Consider the following 27,048-nt stretch of genomic DNA (forward strand, 5'->3'; position numbering starts at 1 on the left):
ACAGAGAAACAGACGAGTAAATACCTCTCAGCCCCACGTAGCAGTGTGGAAAGTGAAAGGCTTTTTAGCTCAGTGTCACACATTATAGATGAAAACAGAAACAGTCTGACTGCTGAGAATGCAGAAAAGCTACTTTTCTTAAAAAAAAACCTGCCACTCACTTTTTCTCTCCAAGTCATCTTAGACTTGATGTTAATACCTACCTCAGTTGCACTGACTGCCACAGTTCTATGTTGGTGGATGTTGTTAGTTTATTCAAATATTGTGCACTAAATAGCAAAGATGTTTATTAATGCCCCTTGTGTTGTCCAAAGCGGCAGAGTTTACAATAAACTTAAAACAATACTTGAGTTGCACTGTCACTGTTTAAATTTTTTTTTCATAATTATTTATTCTGTAATATGTTGCATACAAAATGCTTTTCATTTTAAATAAATGTTCTTAATTCCAAACCAGTCCCTTGTTTTGTTTTGTTTTGTTAAATTATAGGACTAAAGCTGTTACCTGTAAATTTAAATCATGTTTTTATTAAGTACTGGGTATCGGTATCGGCAAGTACTGAAATGCAAGTACTCGTACTCATTTCCAAAAAAGTGGTATCGGTGCATCCCTACATTGGGGCTTTCCTTTTTCATCCACATAACACAATCTGTGGCTCTGACTCCAAAACTCAGCATGGTAGCACCAAAAACATTCAAAACAAATCTGTGAATCACTCAGGACTTTTGGAAAACGAGACCCTTTTTGTAGTTTTTTCTCTGGTTTAAATACCCAGTTGGGTACAAACGGTCAAGATGGGACTGAAGTGCACAGTTTTAGTTTTGATTTAAGGAGCGTTACTTTTTTTCATTAACTGTTTGGAATTACAGCCATTTTCAGAGTCATAAAAACCATTTGACAGGTTCACATGTATCACATTTCTTTGAAAATAGTCAAAGATTACTCATGACTTAGTTCTATTAATAATTAGGGTCGCGGATCTACCCGTGCGTAGGGCTGGACAGCGCTAACACGTTAATGACCTAACGCGTTGACAGAGATTTTCCACGTTAATGTGGTTAATGTGGTTATGGCGTTAACATCATTTTAATGAGATTAACGCTGACAGTACTAGTAAATAGTAGTAGTATGCTTCTACCTTCACTTACACACAGAGTCTATTAATGATATATAATTATTTTATTTTATCTTATTAAATATTTTTGTATCTGATAGTTTAAAATGTGTACTTTACATTGTTTTACCCCTCATCAGGTATCTCCCAGATAGCAGCAAATGTCTCATTGTGCAGTGGCAACAAGGTTTTTCTGTTTTCTGTGAACTGTTGGTCAGAAAGAATATTCATTGTTAAATATCACAATCATCACATTTAATCCTTGCTTTGCATAACAAATGAACACTCAAGCACATATTTCTAATATGTGTTCCCAACTGGATTTACTGATATACAAGTTTCCAGTTCTTTACAAGGATGTCTGTAAAGATTACTCATGAAATCTGATGAAAAACATAGCAACTAAACCATCATTTGAAGTGAACTTACATCAATTGTTTCAGGAAGCTCCGTGCAGCAAAAAGAACAAAGAGAAGTAAAAGTGTAGAGGTTTTAAACTGCATCAGAGGAGGGACTGATGTTCTGTGGTCACATGATTTCATGGAACTACTCACTCCTCCCTCCTGTCAGTTTCTAATCTTCCCTGTTTTTCTTGTTCTTCTTCCAACTGAGCGACAGAAAAACCCATGCCATACATATGACAGGATCTTTTGCAAAAGAAGGCAAAACCAAACGTGGTAATGTCAGGTTCGGCTGTGTGGCAGGCAGGTTTAGAACCCAAAGTCAGGACTCCAAAAGCACAAAGGAAAACTCAAAAACAGCTTTATTGGTGAGATTTCCCAGAACACAAGAAAAACAGGTCTAGTGTAAATATTCTGGAACTGTAACACACAAGGAAGTACAACGAAGTACTGGTTCTGCTGGATGTTTCTTCCTGTTAAAAGAGAGTTTTTCATTCCCACTCTCACAAAAGTGTTTGCTCATAGGCGGTCATATGATTGTTGGGTTTTTCTCTGTATATTTTAATGTAGGGTATACGTTACAATATAAAGCGCCTTGATTGTTGTTGTGATTTCATGCTATATAAATAAAATTTATTTGAATATAAACACATGTCCCCTCTGCCATCCTGACAATGCCCTATGAGCGTCCTGCTTCATCTCTCCACTACAGAAGGCCAGAGACCACACCCATGGCAAAAATTTCAGAACATTTTACTCCCGACTGACAGTAATGTGAAAGTACTGCTTTGAAAGTGGTGCATGTTTTATTGCCTTGGCTTACAGTGGGGCAAAAAAGTATTTAGTCAGCCACCGATTGTGCAAGTTCCCCCACTTAAAATGATGACAGAGGTCAGTAATTTGCACCAGAGGTACACTTCAACTGTGAGAGACAGAATGTGAAAAAAAAATCCATGAATTCACATGGTAGGATTTGTAAAGAATTTATTCGTAAATCAGGGTGGAAAATAAGTATTTGGTCAATAACAAAAATACAACTCAATACTTTGTAACATAACCTTTGTTGGCAATAACAGAGGTCAAACGTTTACTATAGGTCTTTACCAGGTTTGCACACACAGTAGCTGGTATTTTGGCCCATTCCTCCATGCAGATCTTCTCACGAGCAGTGATGTTTTGGGGCTGTCACCGAGCAACACGGACTTTCAACTCCCACCACAGATTTTCTATGGGGTTGAGGTCTGGAGACTGGCTAGGCCACTCCAGGACTTTCAAATGCTTCTTACGGAGCCACTCCTTTGTTGCCCAGGCGGTGTGTTTTGGATCATTGTCATGTTGGAAGACCCAGCCTCGTTTCATCTTCAAAGTTCTCACTGATGGAAGGAGGTTTTGGCTCAAAATCTCACGATACTTGGCCCCATTCATTCTGTCCTTAACACGGATCAGTCGTCCTGTCCCCTTGGCAGAAAAACAGCCCTATAGCATGATGTTTCCACCCCCATGCTTCACAGTAGGTATGGTGTTCTTGGGATGCAACTCAGTATTCTTCTTCCTCCAAACACGACGAGTTGAGTTTATACCAAAAAGTTCTACTTTGGTTTCATCTGACCACATGACATTCTCCCAATCCTCTGCTGTATCATCCATGTGCTCTCTGGCAAACTTCAGACGGGCCTGGACATGCACTGGCTTCAGCAGCGGAACACGTCTGGCACTGTGGGATTTGATTCCCTGCCGTTGTAGTGTGTTACTGATGGTGACCTTTGTTACTTTGGTCCCAGCTCTCTGCAGGTCATTCACCAGGTCCCCCCGTGTGGTTCTGGGATCTTTGCTCACCGTTCTCATGAGGCATGAGTGGAAGGAGTAGAAGATGATAGTCAGCACGATTTGAGTGTGCGTTATTCTGTCAGAAGGACAAACTGGAGGACTGAGGACTGAGGGGCTCAGACCAAAGTGGGAGGAAGCTGAAGTTTTGTGGCCCTCTGGAGGTCAGATTCATTTTGCTGTGACATGAGGAATTTCTGATAGTGGTGAAGAGTAAAGAGAACACGCCAACATCTATTAATCCTCATACACATTTTTGTGGAAGTTTTCCAGAGACATTGATGCACAGAAAAGTTCTCTGCCGGTTTCTACATCCCACAGGGATTCTGTGGATTTGATTTTTGGTAATGAAATCTCCAGCAAGTATAAGAACCCCAATAGGCCTGTAGATCAATGTGGTCCATCTCCTTCCACCTCTCTCCAAAAACACGCCTTCCTTCTATTTTACTGCAATCCAGAATAGTTTTCTCGATGGAATCTGGGATGAAAAGCTCAAATGAAGACTTGATGTCCTGCACATGAGTAACTGCCAGCTGTGCTGGCCCTGGTTGCTTCCTTATCACATTAGCAGCTGTTGGATTATAATATTATTTTATGCCATGTTAGACCCCTAATTAAAGATTGTGAATTATTATGTAGTTTTAGTTTGCATTATTCTCCTGAATTAGAAGAAGGTGATAACTATTACATTTGTTAAACTGATCTGCATTACATTAGACTGCTGATTCATTGTGAATGAATGATATTGTTTTATGATGCATTATACTGCTGAGTTATAAGAAATACTGTTTGCAGAAAGTCATCACCTTATTTGTCTGACTAGAAGAGAACAGAGCATACTGCCCCATCTCATCAGGAGCAGATAAACAGGGAGCCAAGGTCGTAGCTTAGGCGCTGTGTGAGAGAAAGAATGTGAATGTCTAGGCTTTTATGATTGGGGGGGGGGGGGGGGGGCACTAGAGGCTATAACGGTGTGTTCACACCGAACGCGATGGACGCGAATGGAGCGTCAGGTTTACATGTAAAGTCAATGGAAAAGCGCGATGACGCGCGATTGCGGGTCCCGCGAAAATTCGGAAGCAGATTTGCGTCGCGAAAACGCCAAAACGCGTGAAACGCGAGTCAGTGTAGCGCGTCTGGCGCGTTTGACTCGCGAATAAAACCACGCGCGTGAGTTTTTGTGTTGCATTTTGTGCATACGCGCGTTTCGCGTCTACCGCTCGAGTTGGAAAAATCTGAACTCCAGCGTCAAATCGCGCCGCGACAACCAATCAGGGGCCTGGTGACGTGGCTCTGACCTAGGTCAAAGGGGCAGATCCAGCCAAAGCCCTTCATTCTTCATTCAGTATGGAGGAAAAGCTAATCAGTGCCGTGGCTAATCACCCGGAGCTGTACGATGCTAGCTACTACTTTTACCGAGACAGGAATAAAAAGGACCTAGCTTGGAGACACATAAGTGAGGAGATCGGGCAACCTGGTAAGTTCATTCCTTCTTTTTAATTTTCAGACTGACCCGATGAACCCGCGCAAAAGCTAGCAAGCCCGCCCACTGTCCCGCTATTTTCCCACTGATGTACAAATACCTTTCCGCTAACAAGATAATGCGTTTATTCAGAGGACATCTGCAGGAGAAAGTGGAAGAGCCTCAGGGACACATATAATAAGGAGAAGAAGGCAGAGAAGGAGAAGAGGAGTGGGTCTGCAGCAGGATCGGGGAGAAGATGGAAGTTCTTCGCGGTCATGGGGTTTCTGGACCCCTTCCTCACCCCGCGGGAGACAAGCGGCAATATGGTGCGGACCGTGGAGAACTTCTCCCCCGAGGACCAGGGACAGCCCGAAGAGGCAGCAGGGGAGTGTCAGTCAGAAGGTATGTTTACATTGAGTTAATGTAGGCAGTTAATTTATGCGTGTTGTCATACAGGAACATATTTTGTTTATTAATAAACAGTATTCAGTAGTCCCGCTGTTCATCCGTGACCGCCTCGCCTTTTCGCTGATTTTTTTTATTGCACCGTACAGCTTTCAACAATGCGCATTGCATTCTGCAGCCCAAATGACAAATCTCCTCCGTGTTGTGTCTCCTGCGCTTGCCAAACTTATCATGTTTGGTTTTGATAACCATCACGTCCAATAGAAAAAAACAGCACAAAAACACTCATAACTATGACCCTCATTCGGAAATAGACACCTGCACCGGGAGCAAAAAAGGCGCACAAAAGTGGCGCCGCAGACGGAGAAAAAGCGCGGCATAATACTTTTACGTTTTAAAATCGACAAAGGTTTTCACTTTGAGAATCAACTTGTGAGAACTGTGACTACTGTTCATGTGCTGCAATAAATGAGAGACCACTGTATATAATAATAAGTATATAAGTATATAATAATATAATATTCTCTATGACTATTGTCTTCAACCTATATTAACATTAATAATAATATTAACATTTAATATTGTCTTCATAGAGTCAAGTAATCATGCAGCAGAGTCCTCAGCTGTCTCTTCTCCTGGCTCTCCAGTCCCTGGTCCCTCCACTCCTGCTGCTGCACCCACAGGTATGAACATCAAGCACTGACAGCTTTTTACTTGCTTGAATTCCCTTGTGATCACCTTTACTAAATATCTACAACCAATCTGTTTATATCCTGTTTTTTTTTTTCAATTTTGAAAATGAAAATCTAGTAGCAGCCTTCTCATTACTTTGTGTTGTTTTGTGCTGTGTTTTACAGGCCCACAGTGGAGGACAGCTCGAAGGCGGGCGAGGGACGGGTCCCAGGACGGTCCATCGGCGGTGGAGCTGGCCATCCTGGAGTCCCTAAAGAGGCCACGCCCGTCTCCAACTGAACATTTCCTCCTCGGCCTTGTTCCTGCTCTGGAGAGCATGCCGCCTCAGACACGAGAATTCGTGAAATTTCAAATTTATAAATTAGTTTTTGAAAACAGCACAGCTGTGTTAAATTTGGAAACATTGGACCCTAATGATCAGTAGTTTTCTGATGAGGCAGCAGCTCTCCAGGGCAGAAACAATGTTCTTATTTTTCTCCTCCTTCTCCCTGAGGCTCTTCCACTCCAAGCTGGGTCCTTTTTATTCCTGTCTCTCTGTAAATAGTTAAATTTCATATATTTATGATAAATGTTTTTGTTAATGAATTTATATTTTTTCAAATAAACATTTATAATGACAAAATGTCTCTGTTCTACTACACAGCAAATATTGGCACCCGACTTGACACAAGTAGAATTTATTTCATATTATACTAATGACAAAACATACTAATACAGTGGGATGCAAAAGTTTGGGCAACATTGTGAAAAGTAATTATTTTCTTGTACAAATCATTGGTTGTCACAATAAAAATAGTTAAATATATCATATAGGAGACACACACAGTGATATTTGAGAAGTGAAATGCAGTTTACAGAAAGTGTGCAATAACTGTTTAAATCAAGCAGGTGCATAAATTGGCGACACAAAAAAAGAGAAATGAAATAAATATTTATTGTATATCAATGTGTGTGTCTCCTATATGATATATTTAACTGACATTTTTCATTGTAACAGCGATTCATACAGGAAAATAATGACTATTAATAAGGTTGCCCAAACTTTTGCACCACACTGTATATAGGAACATAGTGAAGACAAGTTACTTAAGAGAGTAAAAAGAGGTTAGTTTATTTTGGAGTAGAGCTCCATTTATTAAGAAAAAATTAAAAGGACAGGAACACTCTTTAGAGGTTTGTGGGTGGCTCTTAAAAGAGCCGTTGTGGGGAAGTCACTCGGACTTCAAACAGGCTACTCCTTTGGTTGCCAAGACACAGCTCCCTCCGCCGAGAAGTGAGCCATGAATTTCTCCCTCACCAGGACAGCCTCTCTGGAGGAGTTGTTTGCTGCCATACGACCCAGGCCTTGCAACGGCTCCACCACAGCAGGTGCCACACCCCTCACAGCAGGTGCCCCTCTCTCGTCCACACAGCGCAGAAAATTGTGGAGAACACACGTCGCCTTCACACACTTCTCCGCAATTTCAGGACGGAGCTCCATGGAGCGCCGATACAACCTCCACTGTGAGGAGAGGACACCGAAGGCATACATTGATATAACACCACAGCCATGCTATCATTGCAAACACTGATAACAGCATAAATCGAATTAAATCGGGACTTGATGAGACCTTCTGAGTATCACTAGAAATATTATAAACAGTCGTCTCCGTACCACAGTTTGCTATCAGTAAAAACCGAGAGCATTCACTGTTAGCATAGCACATCCACGTTAGCAGTGTATAAATGGATAGTTTAGCATATATTAGCACAGGTATCAATAAAGGACTACCATATTAAATACTTTTACTAACCTCAGGCAGATGGACAGGCGCTCTGCAGGTGGGATTGAGCGCCTGTAGTTGGTGTCTAGGCGGGCGATTCTGGGACCGACGCGGGAAAGCAGGTCCTCAAACTGGCCGAGTGAAAGACGGTGATATCGCTGAAATCGGCCGTCATCCAGGCGCAGCTCCTGGAGCAAATGGTGAAACTCACCAAACTGCTCACGCCTCTGGAGGACCTGATGGACCCAGGTACGGCGAGGACGTCTTGTACGCCGCTGCTCTGCTCTCCACAGTACATACAGAAGGGAGACTCTCTCTTCAAGCGCTAACTCGACAGCTGCCATCTTGCAAAGATACCGGTCTGGCACAATTTCCTCCCACATCCCTCCCACATTTCCGGTTCACGCGCGTCAAAATATCATATTTTGAAGCGCGATGGATTTTTCTTGGACACGCGTTGAGACGCGAATGTGCACGCGTCAAATTAGGGGCGTTTGGGGCGTTTTTGTTCGCGTCCATCGCGTTCGGTGTGAACACACCGTAAGAGATTGATCAATGCTCCACCATTTTGAAATCAAATGCTGTCTGCTGTATGGTGTCCATCTCCCACGCATGTATTCATTAAATCATTGTTTGACTCAACCTGGCCGGACCAGTGTTTTGGGGGCTCATCCTGTGGTATTCGGGTGGAAGTTTTGGAGGCTTGGACTGTCCGAGGTGGTCAGATGGGCAGACATGATCCGGCAATCGAACTGAGTGTACAGGCGCTTTTATAAAAGAGGTAGGCACAGGCCTGTTGATTTTATCCGAAGTGTGCTAAATTGGACGATAAAATTAAATGTCTATTCAGTAAAAGTTGCCGGTGAGTGTCTGTTTTGATTTTGATGAAAAAATCTCATGAGAATTGAAAGTTGAAGTAACGATAATGGAAGTTTATAAGTTACAGTACTGGGTTAGAGGCCCAAGGTAAATAAAAACAATACTGGGTTAGAGGCCCAAGGTAAAGGAAAACAGTGAAATTGGGTTAGAGGCCCAGGTAGTTTGATAGGGAATTGGTCATTTTGTGAGTTAGAGGCTCCATTGGTCTAAAGATTGCACCTGTGTTGGTCATTCTGTGAGTTAGAGGCTCCATTGTCCATAACGTTGCATCTGCTTCAGTCATACTGTTGTTTTGGAGTGTTGACTGTTGTTTCAAAGTATTATAAATTATCTAAGGACGGCAATAGCTAAGAAGTGCAGTGCTCAGAGGTAACGCTTGCCAAGGCTGGGAACCCCTAGGCCTTGTCCTCTTTGAGGGATAGTCAGTTGGTCACTGTGGAGCTTGGGGCACTCCAGAATAACTAGTGGTTGCACCACTTTACCGTTTGGAACGGTATCTGCGCTTTTTTGGACACTTTAAATTGAGTTAGGGATTTTAGAGATGAGGCCAGAAACAGTTATAGGCTGATACTGGTTAACTGATTACAAAAAAGTTGGACTTTCTTCGGTTGGAACCGTTAACTTAAATTTTTCAAAATTGGTAGGCGCTAAAACTTTCAGGCCTGAGAGTGATTGTAAATATAAGATGTCTTTGTAATATAAGATAGAGAGTTGAGTGTGAGAGGAGGATGTGTGTGACGACAGCGCGCTGCAGCGCTGCGAGCTATTTTTAGACGGTGTGTGAACATGCAAATGAGGCGGCTGCTGTGAAGCACAGAGAGGACTTTCACTTCCTGTTTAGCGTGTTATTAAGTTTTATAAGTATGATTTGCAAACAATGATACATGCCTGTAATTAAAACACTGATTTTGCTGATTATAATATTACAAATAGAGTTTTGAATGACTACGGTGAATGTTTGATGTTTGGCTTGGTTTTGATATAGGAGAGACAGCTTTGCAGCTGCTGGAGGTGAGTAGCTGTGTGTGTGTGACCAGAAATCTGCATGCCCATAAAAGGCAACTGCCTGACTGTGTGAACTATGCACCAAGAGAGAGAGAGTAAAATCTAGGCAGATGAAGCAAATGGATGTTTTCAGAAAAGAAAAAAAAATAGTAAATGAATGTTTTAGTCTCTTAATACAGGTGAATTTCTCTCAACCTGGAAACCTGAGTACAGCGGCAAAAGGATAGATTAACAGAATTTTACAGCTTGACCTCTCACTTTGTCCCCACCCTAAAAAGAAGCCTACAGGACATTTTCTCCTCCAGTTATCGGTTACCATCACTGGAAATTTTCAGGCAAGTTTTTCGCTGAATTGTTTTTGGTCCCTGAATCTCACAAGCAAGCTCTAATTCCTGGCTGAAGACATGGAATGCAGTTATTTAAGGTGGGAAATCAAAATTTGGGAAACAAAATAAAAACACACACACGCAATGAAGAAACAGCTTACATTCATGAACACGTGAAGATTTTCCAGCAAGGTTAAAGCAGCGAAACTTAACATACACCTGTTGTTAAATGATAAAGTTTATCCACTACTAACAAATAAATTTTCTGGGTTGCAGGACAACAACTTGACTTAAAAAAGAAAGACACTGGTATGACCAACCAGTGATGAAACAACAAATTTAGTGATTAAAAGAGTCAAATTGTGACATGTTTTCTCCTGATTGATTAATACAAGTGATTACTGAATGAAATAAAATTACTTTTTTGGGTTATTAAACATGATCTTAAGAATTTTAACATGTACCTGTGTTGTCCTGTCAACTTGGTGGGAGAAAAAACAAAAAAAAGGGGGGGAGAGAAGGCTGACACAGGGGCCTGGCCCGGTTGTCTCCCCTCTCTGAATAACACAGCCAAAACAACATCATTTTTCTGTTCGTCTGTTTTTGTTTTGTTTTTGTTTTTTTTTCTTTATGCTTAATTACAGGCTGCTTTTTCGGCCCGGAAAGCCGAGGCTGACCTGGACTCCTGCTCTCCCCTCTACCATCTTTGCTCTCCCCTCTACAATCTTTGATGTGACCCTGACCAAATGCTACAGCAGCTGGACTCACAACAACAACCTGAAAATGTCAATAGTGCTGCAGGAAAACGATCTCATGCAGCGGAGACGGAGAACGTTAAATCCAAGGCCCATTTCACTACATGGGGAAGATTTCCAGACGGCCTCAGCTGACAGAGCTGTGACGAGATGCCTATTAAGCCCGGATGAAAAGTGAGGGCGAGCAAAAGAATGCTGACCTTAACAACTCTGCATTAAAACTGTGCAGGACAGTGACGGACCAACACAGATGATCGGGCAGCAAAAAGGGCGTGCCAGAGAAAGGAGGAGTAACTGATGTCAGGAGGCACCTCAGATTGGACAAAAGCACCAGAAGAACATAAGCTGAAGGCACAGGTGTCGGGGCTCGGCCAGAAGCTGACCTCTGAGAAGAGCCGGACAGCAGAGCTGCAGAAGGCCGTGGAAGAAAAGCAAGGAAAACATCAATAAACTTCAATCTGACGTGTACGGAAGAGACTCTGAGGTTTCTGCCCTCAGTAAGAGCTCAAGGCATCAGAGCAGAAACTGAGCATGGCTCAGGAGGAGCTGGCTGCTAATCGAATCACTCAAGCTTAGAGTCCCAGATACAGGACTTGAAATCAGGCCGGAGCTTGCTAGAGCAGGAGGTTGCCAAACCTGACGAGAAGCTCCAATAGTAGGAGCAAACCCTGAAGGAGCTACAGAAGCAAAAGGGTCAAGTTAAGGAGGAGCTGGACAAGGAAAAGATGCAGGACACTGGAGAAAAGGACTGCCTCAATTGGGGCCAGAACCAGTATGGACAGAACTTTGGGCAGCAGCACCAATGGACGCAAACGGACTGAAGAGGAGGAGGGCAGGACCCCAGGGCACGCTTCAGGCCGTGGTTTACCCAGAACACCAGAACAGGAAAGTGATGAACACAAACACACTCAAACACACACAAGCACACACATCTACATACACTGACTCGGAATCAAAAGAAACACAAATATGAACACATATGCACTCGTTGATTGACTGAGATATGACACACACAGGCACACAAATCGAAATGCTGATTCAATTCACTGAGAAGTGATCCACACACACAAATACAAACACACATACACATGTTTGTGCAATGAATAGTGATACACACACGCTGATGCAATGAAGAATGCTTTACTAACAAATGCTATGCTGATACGCAAAATGGTGCTGTAACACTTACGTGGAGTTATATAAAGTACCAATGGATAATTACCAAGGTGATAAGTAATCAGCAATCAGCTAGTATCAGAAGACTGAAAACGACTCTTAGAGCTCTGGTACAAGAATGGCAGAGAAACCAGACAAACACAGTTGTGTGGCTTTAAAAGTACTTTAGTGATGTTAAGCCTTGTAAAATATATTTGTAAACAACACAGTATTTCAATAGGTTTTAACAGAATGTCAAGTATAAAAACTTCCCCCAAAGTAGCAAAAAAAATAGAAGAAAATAAAATTGTGCACAAATAAAAGAATTAGTCTTTTTTAAGTCCAAATGGTACCAGTGGGGCCCATGACAAACGGGTGTATGGTAATAGAATTCGTCCGACAAGGAGTGTGTGTGTGATTGTCTGTCCTACCGTACTACTTGTACAGTAGAGGATTGTAGTCCATCAATGTGTGTGTGAGTGTGCGTGTATATGTATATCGTCTCCTAGGATCTTGGGTTGGCTCGCCATCCAATGAACACTGGAACAGTCTGGGTTCTGGAATCGCTGACCTGGTCTTTGCATTCATCCCATATAAAAACCTGACCTATAAACAATGGCCAAATATATTTCACGTCCCCATTAAGGATAACTCTCACAAAGTAAACTAAAGTAGTGTCACAGTGCAGTAACTACTATTCAGATCAGCTATCATCAATTCAATCATCATCACTTCAGTCATGTTGTACAACATTAAAATATCAAGTTTCAAAGTTCAAAGTATCAATATCCAAAATTTCAACGTATCAAGGTTCAATACTTATTTGTAACCTGCAGTAACATTAAAGATTATCTACAAGGTTTCAAATACTCAGGAATTATAGTCACCATATAAGTCACTTTCATTGTAAACATTAATTACATCCATCAAAATAACTCACTGTACATATATATATATATATATATATATATATATATATATATATATATATACACACAAATAAATAAGTATATCACCCCTTTTAAGAAATGGAATAATATGCAAATGCTTATCAGAAATTGAACAACGTGCAAACAATCAATTTCAATAACAAGTAAACACAAGGACTCAAATAGGAGTATTAAAATAGACGTGCTTAATCCTGCTTGTACCATAGGCCTACTAGTACAAGCGGAAATACACTAAAAATTACCTCCAAGTATTCAATACTGAGTATAGTAAAACAACTGATTGACATCAAAAATTAAACAGGAAGCAGGATAAAGTCTGCTTACAATTATCTCTCATCAAGTTATTTTTAGCTGCTTTAACCATTTACAGCTTTTCACATGTTAATAACTTAGATTATTAACTAACTAGCATAACAACAGTGCGTTTCAGAGACATCCAACAACTGTACCCACACTCCACACATCACATGTCTGATTAGCCACATTTAGCTTACCGCCGTCGAGTGGATGCTCAGCGTTACATAAAGCCACAGATCAGTAAACCTTCCAGTTTCACTCTGCCCTTGACGACAACAAGTGCAAAACCATACTTTGTGAAAAAATATCAGTTTAGATGGTATTTTTTTAACTCGTTAGATGTTAATTTCTCCAGCTTACCTATAACAAAGTTTTAGTCCGTCTGCTCTGTTCGGTTGTAGAAGCAAGAGACTGAAAACTTGGAAGCTGGTACTAAGGAGGGACAAGAGCTGCCTAGAGCTTCACCGATTGGCTGACATGCGAGGAGTGGAGTAAAACAATAGGCTCTCATCAGAGCTCATCAACCCTCTGAGAAAACTTAACCCTTGTTTGACCAGAGCATATCATATATAATCTGCGTCCCTTCTATGTTTAAATAAATATTTTGATCTCTTTTCACCTTCATTAAACAAGGACAGTAAGAACAGAACAATGAACATTAAATGTTTTAATTTTTCTTCTCTTTTGTTTGAGAGGATTTTAGGAACTGGGTTATACTGCACACAAACGTCCAAATACAGAATCTGTTACAACAACAAGAAGGCATTGATTGTTTATTGGTTAAATGCATTTCATGTCACCCAGAGGAGATTTGTGTAGATTTAATGTACAGGGTCTAGAGCAATTTGGTTATGAAAACAATGTCTGTGAGTGATGTCTGTTTATGGCTCAAGGTCTCGACTGAATTGTTTACTGTGCTTCACACAGCCTGATAAGGAGCAGTGGTACAGAGTGAAAATGATGAATTAATGGTGTGAGCCTTATTTCGGAGCGCCACATTTTTGTGAGTGAGATTTAATTGAAGGAGGAACACACTGAAGGGAAAAAAAAAAAAAAGGGGGCCAGCCCTTGGATTTACGTAAGCATCTCGCGTGTATTTAACACAATTGCCTCAGGCTTTAAAGATCTGTACAAAATTCAACAACTCAATTCGTTCTCATTGAGATGACACGATACAATCTAGTAAGAGTGGTTAGTTGCTGAACTAACAGAATTCACAAGACCGCATAAGATTTCAAACTGAAGAAAAATCACTGGAGTTATAAGAGGCAGACAACGACACACACACCAAATGCATACTATTGCTATTTATTGTGGATTAACCTGTCAAGGGCAAGCACAAAAGAATTCTGCCTCAAATAAAGGAAATCATAGCTTTCCCGTATTTCCTACATTGTTGGCATGCTGGTTAGTGCTGTTTCTCCACAGTAAGAAGGTCCTGGGTGCAAGTCCGCAGTCTGGCAAGTTTGCAGTGGTTTCTTTCTGGGTATTCTGATTTCCTGCCACAGTGAAAAGTCATGCAGCTATTAGAGCTAGGTTAATTGATGATTCTAAATTATCCGTGAATGTAAGTGTAAATGGTTGTTTGTTTTTATGTGATAGACTGGTGAATTGTCCAGGGTGCACCCTGCCTCATAACCTATCACTTCAGGGTTATTTCCCAGCCCTCCTGCAACCAGGATAAAGATAGGAGGATGGTAGTTGGTGTAGAACCATTCAATTTTTTTGGTAACCAGGATCGAGACTTTGTTGAACCGTATGCAACATGAAGACAACATGTAGTATTTAAGTGACCAAGTAGTATTTGGATAAAAGTTATTGAATAGTGTTGAAATAAACTGACAGAATCGTGAAGGATTAAAATATTCCAGGAGCTCAACTTACTCCATCAGAACATGTTTCAATCGTGTTTTATGAACACAAAATGCACAGGTTTACTGAATATGAAAAGGTTGTGTTGATTTAACTCAGTTGTTTAAGTTTCTACCAAAGCAAAACATTTGTGTGCAACCAGTGTCCAATATTGAATCCAATAAGTCCAATATGTTTTTGTCAGTGCAAAAAGGAGTTATGGTACCTGCACTCAAAAAAATCTGTTGTTGGATGAACACAATTTAATCATGGCACCCTTTTTGCACACAATTTAACCAAGTACAATAAACCATTTTCGATCATGTGAAACCAACACATTTAGCATTTGGTGGTTTAATGCAATCAGATTACATTGGATCAACATAGTATACTTACATTGATTTGAAGTGATTTATTTAAGTATGCAGAGTGAAATTTGTTTTAATTCATTCTACACAAGTTAAAAAGTTTAGGAAAACATAATTAAATCTTGTTGTTTCAACAACGACTTTGTTAATCAAGGCAGTTACTGCAAGTCTTGCTTAATAAACCAATATGGGGGTTGATGAAAAAAAGTCACAATCAGATTATGATAACATTAACTTTATTAACTGGATTTAGTGGACAATATAAAAGCTTACCATTTTTGTACACCTGCAAGCATTATACCACTTCAAAAGGTAAAACGTTAGAATACTTATTTACATAGGTAATATGTTGGAACCAAAGCTTCCCCAACTAAAAACAGATGCAAAATCTGCTCAATATATCAACTGTATTTTAAAAAATTTAACTAAAAGATAAAAATACATCTCCCACTTGGCAAGTTAAGGGTTAGGGTTAGGGTTAGGGTTGACAAAATGGAATTACTATTGTGTGAATTTGGGGGCAATACAACAACAAAAAAAATCCATAGGTAAAAAAAATAAAAAAAAATACAGGGATTAAAAAAATTTTTAGGAAGTAAAATGAAAATAGAAACAGAAGGCTTAACATCAAATTAAATGACAGATGACAAATTTTTTTCAAATGCAATTAATTACTTGAAATGAAAATCTATATTTGTCTGGTGTATCTCATTGTAATAATTATTAGTTTAACCAATTTTTATATTTCTGTATTTATTTTTTTAATTTTGGTTGCAGTCCTCCACAGCTAGCAATATAGTTTTGCTGTGTTTTAAAACATGCTAGCAAGCAAAATGGACACAATAATACAGTGAACTTAACAGGTGGCAGTGGTCTTAAACTTTACAGGCCCTTGACACATAAACACAACATAGTAACAGTGTAGCTAAAAACAACAATGAACATGGTAACCTTGTTCTACAAAGGAGAAAAAAAAGGAGGGGGGCACTAAAGCACTCCAATGATATCTTCATTCAACACATGACAGCATTATGGTATGTGTGAATTAGTACCTATACTACAAACTCAAAATTAAATTAAAAATAATTAACAGAACTTGCTTAGAGCCTTGCTTAGGCTTTGCTTAGGCTGCTGCCCCCGCGACCCGGCCTCGGATAAAGCGGATGAAGATGGATGGATGGATGGATAATTAACAGAACAGTACTTCTGTCAGTACTTCTGATCCATTTTGAGCCATCTATATAAGGACAAACAAAATTCATCTGCAGTGCTGTATAAAAAGTGTACAATAAAAAGTGAATTGCCCAACAGAGAGAATCCAAAAACTTAAAAAAAAAAAAGTTTTAAATGAAAGAAAAATAATATAAACCACTCAAATATTAACATTATATATTGGAAATCACCATTGCACCAATGAACCATTCAAGACCTATCAGTCATTTTCAAGTGCTCTCACCCCATAAGCTTGTTTTTCAGAAACTGTGCCTTTGAAGAGAGCTTTTGTCCATCAAGATTTAAAAGTATCTTCTGGAGGACTTCAAAGGTGCATTTAAGTTCTGGTGGGTAGCTCAGGTTCAAACAGTATATGAGTCCAAACAACAGAGCCCATGCTTGTGCAATGTTACCCAAATCAGTGTTAGCCCTCCACACCCTGAATCAGGACACCAACGTCCTCTGGGTCATCTTCAGGTTCAGCATCCTCCTTCTGGATGACATACACCCCATCACAGTTTGCTCCATGCAGCTTTTTGCCTCACTGTCTGTATCCTACATGAAAAAATATAAGACAACAAAGTAAAATTTAAGAGATTGTTTCTGAAACAACTGTTTCTATGGTGTTCATAAAATCCAAGTAGTCAAAGTAATAAACAGAAAATTACACCACTAAAGTAGTTGTTAGTAATTACTCCAATACATAAATTATAAAATACACCTCTCATGTCAAAAGAGGTGACATAATTGACCTCTCACCGGCCCCTCCCCCGAAAGGGCCATTGTCCAATTACACATTATAGCAACCGTTACTGTGTCTGACAAACATTAACCTCAAGCAAGATGGAGAAGCGGTGTGCCCACCGATACTCCGAGAGATTGTGTCTGGAGGAGTTGTGTTCTTTCCATTCACAAAGTCAAAAACAACATGAATGGATTAAACAGTGTGGATGGCCCCACTCCCAGGTAAATGTACCGAACATTATGAAGCATGTCTGCTCGCACATTTGGGTACCCATTGGTGCGCAGAGGAAACCATTTGTTTGTCGGATGTAGCAAGAGTAACTTAGGGGGACAGGACTCGAGAAAAGGCTAACTCAGCTGCTAAAATAAAACAGGTATAGAAGTGTTAGTACTAAACAGCTCAAAGTTCATAGACATTTCTATTTACAAATACTGATGACCATAGCAATGAAAAAAAACAACAGGACTTGTTTTAATCCAAGTACAGATTCAAAAGCAATATTGTCTTGATGCATGTTAAATGTATTGTATGTCTGTGTATCAAGTTTAACTACGGTACGTATAAATTTCTTTCCTTCCAATACCAAATTCCAGAAATTCTTTATTGCAACATTTAATACTGTTTGGTATTCAAGACATCCTTTCCCCAATACCAGGTGTCTTGTTGCTAATCTCAAAATTTTAATTTTAACGATTTGCATTTGAGGCAACGTCACAATTTGTATGAGAATGTTACAGTCAACATGCTGTCACAATGACTCACCAAGTACCCCTTTATTAACTTCTCATAGTCTTCGTTTAGGTAGATGCACAAAGACTTCAAGATGCATGCTTGTCTGGTATGGATGTCGTCATGCTGGAGAGGAGGAGGAGATAATATGAGCCAAAACCAGGCTGTTTTTCTTAAAGCTAGGATAATCAGTTAACTTTTTAATTATTATTTTTTTTCTAATTATTCTTTAGGTTAGAACCTGGCATGTACCATTTGTTAAGCCGAAACAAAATTGACAACTTCATCTCCAAATAAAAGTTATTTTTGCTGCCTATAACAAAGTTTACTCAATCCTAATACAAACCTTGGAGATGGCAAGCATGAGACCTCTTATTTTCTTTCCAGGTGTCCCTCCTTTGCTCAGAAAGATTTCCATTAAGCGTGGCGCGTATTGGTCAAGCTCGGCAAAGAAAGTAGATAGCAGAGGCTTTGTGGTGATTCGCAGAAACTCCTTGTCAATCTGCAATAGAGAACAAATACATTGATTAAAAACCCAACTGTATATTTCACTCACTTCACATCTAAGCTGACTAAAGCTGCTTTTAGAAGACCATGCAGACATCAGTGCTGTCTGTGTAGAACATGAATCAGTCTGTGTCAGATCCTGAATTTGAAATTTCCACTGAAGTCACAAGTAAGAGGTAAGTGGAACCAAGATCTAGGCCATTTGCATTTTGAAGTTTGCAAAGACTGCTAAATTGTGCCAGTGGTAGTTCACTCTTTGCAACATAGTATGCTGGTCTAAACAGATTTTTCGGGTTTATTTTTAGTATGTTATTTGCAATTGGTGTTTGTTCTGGGAAAGATATTGCAGACTGAGCAATAATGAATTTCTAATGGGGGCCTTTCTTAACCCTGGAAAACCAATGGGGTCGGCTCTGACCCCATGGGTTCTCCAGTGTTAAAATTACTGGTCCCAGTAACAAAGGCGCTTGTCGACTCAGAAATCGTGGGAAAACCAACAACACAACCGGCAGAACATTATGTTATTTACACGGGTGCACATAAGTGGTCCGCATGTGCGCATTCGCTGTAAAAATAAAAGACGTGCACCAGATAAAAAGTTGCAACGCGTGTTTGCGTCCATATAAAAGGCACTGTTTTTGTCCGCTAGAGTGGGATTTTCACGGCACATTCTGCACCACATCTGAGCGTTCATCATTTGTTTGAAGCCAGCTCACCTCCTGCAACCACTTTTCCGAGAATACGTCCTTCTTTTGTGGTTTGGACTCCTGACATTTCTTTGGAGGTGGAGGAACACCTCCAAGTAATTGCTTAAAGGAGCTTGCTTCTTGACATCCTTAAGAGTTCTAAACAAATGTCTGTCCTCCTCCAGAAAATCTTATGTATGCAAACACGCGTTGCAACGTCTTATCTTGTGCGCGTTTTTTATTTTGATAGCGAATGCGCACCACTTATGTGCACCCCTGGTTATTATTTAGCTTGTCATATTGCAGCCACAGAAATTATTTTGTCCATGAAACCATAAAGCTGCACTTTCTTTTTGCCTCATGACATAACTACCCAGCTACATTTCCGAAAGAATGCAAAAGCATTGACATATATTTTCCCCTCCTATTTAGCAACTCGCGCACGCTAGTTTAACTTGCATTACCGCGAGAGGCCGAATGCTTAAAAAAATAAAGGAGAGAGATAGAAAGAAAGAAGAAATGCAAATGATAATAAAAAAAAGTGAAGAAAGAACATGTCTTGCGATAACCGTCATTTAAAACCAAAGTGAATGCTAACAGAGCTAGGTAAAAGTTCAATGAGACAACCATACTAGCTTTAGCTAACTTCATTTACTTTGAAAGTGAATTACAAACGTGTTAAATATTGAATTAAACATATCAATAACCGCTAAAAACACTATAAGATTAATTGCAAAAACGGGTAACAAAAAAAAAGAAAAACAATGAAATGGAAATGCTATTAATAATATAAATATAGCCGGAGTGGATTAGAAATCAGGTATTAGACGGTACCGATTGGCACCGTCTAATACCCGATTTTCACTGTATTTGCTCCACTCCCGCTGTCTAATGACAACTTACACATTTGGAATTAAAAACATTGTTAAACAATTAACGGATGGAACAACTTTGTTTGACTAAGATATTTTCAGTTATTTATTACTTACCTGTATTGTGGAAGATTCCGCAGAGGGAAACGGCAGTTCACTGAACACAGAACTTTCTCCGCGTTCCCGCCTCTTCACTCTTCAAGTTTGAGCATGCGCACTAGGCATCGGTTTGTTGTGAGTTGTTGATTTAAAATAATTACATTTAATTGAACTGAAGAATGCAAATCTAGTTCATTAAACTTTTCGTTATTTTATGTTAAATCAACAACTGATAATGATTTAAAAACCTAAACTCAATATGTTCATGTTAAATAGACAAATGTCTATTGCATTAACTCTACCTACCATAGAACCAAGTCCGCCAGAGCTTATATTATATTTTTACATGCTGTGGAGCCATTTTTGGGAGCATTTCAAGTTGCTATACATCAATACAACCATTACAGCCTAGATTTTAATAATATGTATGAATTAAGTGCATAGTGATTACATAAATTGCAAAAAAGTGCAATAAACTACAAAAGAATTGAAAATCGTTTTTGTTTTTTTAACATATATTTCTAGTTGGAGAAATTTAAGAGGCTTATCCCTCAAAACTGTAAATACAAAAAAGTTGCACAAAATAGTTTCCCACCACAGGAAATTTATTTTGAGTGCCTTCATAGTTTTATTTTTGAAATACACCAATTTTTATATACTGCAGGAAAAACGAAAATAAATATTATAGTGCAAATTTGCAAAAAAGCAGCATATGCATCAAAATAAACTATTTCCAGCAGTGCAATATGAGTCCTAAGCATCCAGGAAACGACACAGAAAGTCATAAAGTCAAAGATAACTTTTAAAAACACAAGTATAGGCTCATTGATGCCCGGAGGGTAAAAAACTACATTTCCGGGGAAATGACGTCACTTCCGGATTCGGCCAGGTCATGGCGGACATGCGATAGTTCGCGCTGACGTCTAATCCAATGTAGGAAGTGTTATGAACAGCTGATCGGATCGGCAAAGCGTGTTTCTGGAATATTATGTTTTTGTTGCTGCAAGTGCTTTTTATGCAGTTTTTACAAAGCTATATGTTGAAGGAAACTGTGACCTTGCACAAGCTGATGGCATAAGATGTAAGTACCACTCCTTAGGTTTCATATGCAAAAAAAATTATTGCGCTAGCTCACGTGGTTGCAGAGCTACCGGGATTTAAAAATAGTTACGCAAAACAGAGCGTGCCCGCTCCGACCGGTTTTAAAGGGTTAATCAAACAACTGCCTTAGTTGACTTTTTTGAGTGTGTATTCCTACACAATATTGTTCCGGGAGGGAGAAAACACTAGGTTGATTTTATCAGTGAGGTTTGGATTGTTTTCTTTCTCTAAGAGAGAGAAAGATGGTTTTATGCTTGGACATGTTTCCAACGGGCCCCAGTATTTGTTATTATATGAGTATTTTATTGGTTACGTTTGTTTTTGCTTTTGTTACAGTGCACTGAAATAAGAACATCTGAGAGGAGTGATCCACCGGTGGTGATATTTTGGTATTTTTTGAGTTCCTGATTTAACAAATCAGCTCTTTAATCCAGGCCTGAGAGATTGAACTTTACAGTGCTATAAAACATTCTTACTGAAAACAGTCGCAAAGTATTTTTCTCCATGATTATAATGGGCTTGGGAGAAATTCACTTATATGGGACATTGATCACATGAGAAGTCCTGAGGCTAAAAGGATTGCAGCGAGTCAAGCCAGTAAAAAAAAAAAAAAAAACAAGGAACTGTTTTCCTTTAAAATGATGATGTCATCTTGCTGGTGATGGAGGCTTGAACAGGTTGCGCGTGAGACTCCGTTATCAGCAATATCTGGTATGAATGTGTGTGAATGTATGCATGTGACTGGACTGTGATGGACTGACGACTAAAAGTTTTAACTGACTTGATACTGAGACAAAAACGGTAACGACTTTAGGATTAGTAAATGCCCACAAACAATTCACCCCGCCTGTAAAAGAAGGGTGGATGTTTTGTCTTGCTTTGTTTTGTTTTTGCAGGAACAGAAGGATGACAGAGGCTAAAGGGGGAGGCTGTAGCTTCACATGAGTGTGAACTGCAGACTTAACCCTTTGGTTGTTAATTTTGAGTTACTGATGTTTGCATTAAGAAAATTGTGTTTTATTAGCTGTGTTTCGATTAATGTATCACATTATATTGTTGGAAATGTTAAATACTAAAGTGAAGAAAAGCTTTGATTTCACTCATGACTGAACAGGTTATTATTAACCATAGCAGGCCACTGTAAAAAGTCAATTAACCTTTATAGAGGAAAAAAGCCAAAAAAAAACTCTATTGATGTCTATGAACAACAGGGGAATGATAGACTTGTCACATTCAAAATAGAGATATGTAATGACAAACTCTGGTCCATGTTGTTTAGGTTCTCCATTGAAATAGTCAATAATTTAGAAAAGTAAGATAGAACTGACAGGGGCATGTACTGAGATGTGGTGCTGCACAAGAACAAGAGCAAAATAAAGAAAAATTATTGTGTTTAGCTTTGATAAATTCAAATTAAAATGAATGAATATATGCTAATTTTGTATGAAGTACATGACTGATAACTGTTCTGTCCTGAGCTTTTGTTTTTACAGCACCCACTTGACCACACCAACAGTTTCTCGCCACCAAAAGGGGGTACTTGCAAAGAATAGGGAGGAATATCATCAGAAGTGGGAAAGGTAAGCCCCGATGGGGGTGATAACTTCATTAATTTCACGTATGGTCAAATTCTTAAGATTTGACCCCAAACATGAAAAATTCTTCAAACATTTAGAGACAGAGTGGAGTTCTAGATAAACATAATGCAGCAAACTACATAAGGATGGAGCGTTGGAATCAATAAGATGGTGAAATAACACGCAGGAAAAATGTTGATCATGTTGATTATGTTTATTCCAGTGTGCAGAGATTGGCTAATCTGACCAGGAAATGTTATAAATGGATTGTCGGAACAGTCAGCGTTAAAGTCACCTTTGACAGTCCAGACTAAGATGGCGTTGGACATCTTCAGGGCGGAAAAGGGTTGGTGTGACCAAGGTGTGGTTTGGCTTGTTGTATGTATATTTCAAGATGATATGGCTCTGGATGGACCAGTTACCAGGGCATGGAAGGAGGACAGACTCATTAAATGAGGAGAAGGAATTTTCTGGGGTTGGAGATCCTATGGGTGAGTGGTTGACTAAAAGCATGCATAAAATAAAAGCTATCTTTTGTTATTGATTGGTAATAGATTGATAATTGGCCACATTTACAGCTGTATTGACTTGTTGTGGACATAGTCTACTTCATGTTTAAGCACTCTAATTAACAGATTGAAAATAGTGACATTAAAGGAAGAATATGCAGTGCCACCCTGTCAGATGCCAGTGACGGTGGGGCTTAGTGATGAATCAGGTGAGCTGGATTCATGGCTGAATCAAAACATAGATGCCCCTGCTGTGGTCAGTAAGGGAAAAACAGGGGGAAATACAATTGAAAAGAGGCATTTATAAACATTTATGTGTGAAGTTTATAAATGGGATATAAGGCCGCGCGCGCTTACATAACACTGACATCATGTTGTTCTTTGTGATCTTTTATTCAGTTATATCTTTTGTTAAGTTTTAAGTAGTGGCCATTGATTAAACAGCATTCATTTAATATTGCATACCTGTTTCAGAGCATTACACACAGATCAATTTAACAATCTGCAGAACCTTATAGCTGGAATGTGGTGTCTCAATAAGGGACAGTTGGCTCGAGGAGATAAGTGGGAGTCAGTGCCTGTCCTCGAGAAGGAGAGAATGTTCCTTTGCTGTGTCAAAAGTAGCCAACAAGTTCATATTGAAGTGAAGTTCATATTAATACAGGTTTTGTTTGTAGACAATTGTGAAGACGCAGGCTCTGGGCGGAGCCAGGAGTTGAACAGATCTAACATGACAATTAAATTGATTTCATTCCTTGGCACAGGATAACAAGACTGGAGCAACGACACTGGATAGGAGAAAGTCTGATACTTTCTAAGATATGAGGTCATTAACCTTTTCTTTTAATTTTCTAGCTTCATTGAATTGACACATTGGAATGTGTCAAAAAGGGGGGGGGGGGGGGGGAGTTGAGTTTTAACATCAAACAAGGGTTATATGAACATTTTTATGACTTCATTTGTGTTTTAATAACTTAGGTATGATAAAACTTAAGCTAATAATGACCCAAAAGGTTTCCAGATTTTTTAGAGAACCCGTGAGAAGCATGAATCATTATTTCCATGTTTAAGCATTGATCATTGAAATGAACTGAATAGTGTTTAGAAGATAAAATGCCTGTTTTCACGAGAAGCTGAGTACCACACTGGAGAGGAAACCGTGGGACGGTAGGCGGAAGGAAACACATGATTTTTTTAAAAAGGGGGGGGACACATGTTAGAATTAAAAATGGCTAATTTGTTTTTGATGTCTTTTATTAAAATGAGTGGTTTTAATCATTGTCATACACACCTTGCAAATGTGCTTATAATGAGTTGGCACTCGGTTTTTTGAAGGTCATAAGCTTCGTTCGGCGATAGTCCGGACTGATAAAGTGTAGGAAATGCCTTGAGTGCAGCGGGATAAATGCAAACACGCTTACACACACATACACTAAATTAGGATAAGTCCTTGGGACATTCTGAATATTCTAAACAAATTCTGAATCACCAAAAGATCAGTAGACAGCAACATTAGATTGTTAGAGCTAGGAAGAGAGGTGTTTTGGTTTTCTGTCTCTTACAGAGAAAGGAACAGACACCAGACGAGGTCACAGATTTACGAGGATCCTTGGCAGCAGAGACAGACACGGTGACTGCTGAAACACCAACTGGGTTCAAGTGTCATGGCATTTTGGGCTCCAGCTAGTCACCTCAAAAGGATGGATCCCATAAACACAGCAATAATCATGAAGGGGTTGACGGAAATCCAGGAACACCAGACCAACAAGGTTCGAGAAGCTCTTGGTCAAAAGGGGGACACGTTCCTGTTCCTTTTTCTGAGGAACACAGCTGTGACCCCAGAATACACAGATCATTGTTTGAAATCGGGGCAGAATAATCCCCTGATCTGTGCAACGACTGAAGGGTTGTCTAACCCCTGAGGCTGAAGAAAGAAGAGCAGAGGATCACCCGACTGGAAGACACTGGTGCCTACAGCAATAAAATAAAGGCTAAAAGCTCCTCGGACAGAGGTTCTAGTCTGAGTATGTTTGAAGGGTATAAGGTAGCACCAAAATAAAGCTGTGGGAGAACTGGGGAGTGATGGGAGTATCATCTGTACCTACTATTGTTGTTGTAATAATAGTTTTTCTTGCATCTGAACTGCGCAAACACAGAGGTCATCTCACATATGGTTCACCCAACAGGGGGACAAAGGGCCTCAGGAGTAAGAAGAAATGAACCCGGCAACACTGGATTGCAGGGTGTAAGTGAGCTCTTTATGTCTAAAGAGCTCATCAGGGGGGATGTTGGATTATAATATTATTTTATGCCATGTTAGACCCCTAATTAAAGATTGTGAATTATTGTGTAGTTTTAGTTTGCATTATGCTCCTGAATTAGAAGAAGGTGAGAACTATTACATTGGTTAAACTGATCTGCATTACATTAGACTGCTGATTTATTGTGAATGAATGATATTGTTTTATGATTCATTATACTGCTGAGTTAGAAGAAATACTGTTCACAGAAAGTCATCGTCTCATTTGTCTGGTTAGAAGAGAACGGAGCATACTGCCCCATTTCATCAGGAGCAGATAAACAGGGAGCCAAGGTCGTAGCTTAGGCGCTGTGTGAGAAAGAATGTGAATGTTTAGGCTTTTATGATTAGGTGGGGGCCACTAGAGGCTATAAGAGTTTGATCAAGGCTCCACCATTTTGAGATCTGATGCTGTCTGCTGTATGGTGTCCATCTCCCACGCGTGTGTTCATTAAATCATCGTTTGACTCAACCCGGCCGGACCAGTGTTGTTATTTTGGTTTTCCTCTTGTATCCATCCCCAATATTTGAATCCGTAACACAGCTCTGCGGGATGGCTCATTTCTTGGGCAAGAAGACCATTCAATTTCACCCTTTTTGGACATCCATTTCTCTTTACTTGCTGTGTTGTGGGCTTGTTATGGTCCCGGAGCTGGCTGGTGACGAGCTGGTTCCGGAGCTGGCTGCTGATGGGGTACTCATCTACTCTCATCTTGATCAGTTGTGATAAGGAACCACACTGGCAAAGTCTTATTTATAGTATTATGCCCTTAATTTGCAGGTGGGACAGGGTATGAGAAAATAAAATTTGGATCCCTCAAGAAAGAGGGTAAAATGTGCAGGAATGTAAGAGCAGACGGTGTTGATAGTTGAATTTTCAATAATGTTGCAACTTTGTGTGGGAGCAGGAGGGGAAGAAAACACTATCAGCAGCACCAGAAAGGAGGAAGACAGAGTGGGAACACAGGACCTACACTTTTATTAGACCGAACACCTTGTATGTAATGTAAATGCGTGGGGGGAGGTACAGTATGAGGTCATTGAAAATTTGTTCAGATTTATGTTCTTCACAGAAAATAAGCCAAAGCCAATAAATTTCAGGTTGAAAAAAATAATTAATTGTTTAATTTTTCTTTTGAAAAAAAAATGAAAATGGGTCTCACAGACCCGAACACCATACAAGAATAATGCAGTGTTACAAATGTCATGTTTACTGGATATAATATAAGATCACAGCTGCTAGCTTATAGGAGGTTACATGTTTAGGGGTTTAAAAATATAATATTGTATGTATAGTATGATTGGGTTCAGATAATCAATTCGATTTACTTCAACTTAGATCTTTAGATCTAAGTCTGTACTTGTGGTGCTTCCCTCCTGTCTCTGCATTTAACGCATACACTGCGTTCTTCTGTGTGTAGCTTCTTTTAACCGCAAATCACAGTGAACAAGTATCAACAA

The 27,048-nt window shown here is 39.7% G+C and overlaps 1 protein-coding gene and 1 pseudogene across 1 annotated transcript in view; both read right to left on the reverse strand.

The window, feature by feature from the left end:
* LOC102781435 (uncharacterized) overlaps positions 1-27,048 on the reverse strand; it is a 159,825-nt gene that overhangs the window by 46,409 nt on the left and 86,368 nt on the right. The window lies entirely within an intron of this gene.
* LOC148103521 (uncharacterized) lies at positions 16,704-26,299 on the reverse strand (annotated as a pseudogene).

Source organism: Neolamprologus brichardi, chromosome 3 (genome assembly GCF_056152115.1).
Source record: "Neolamprologus brichardi isolate AB-2024 chromosome 3, ASM5615211v1, whole genome shotgun sequence".
Classification (NCBI taxonomy): Eukaryota; Metazoa; Chordata; class Actinopteri; order Cichliformes; family Cichlidae; genus Neolamprologus; species Neolamprologus brichardi.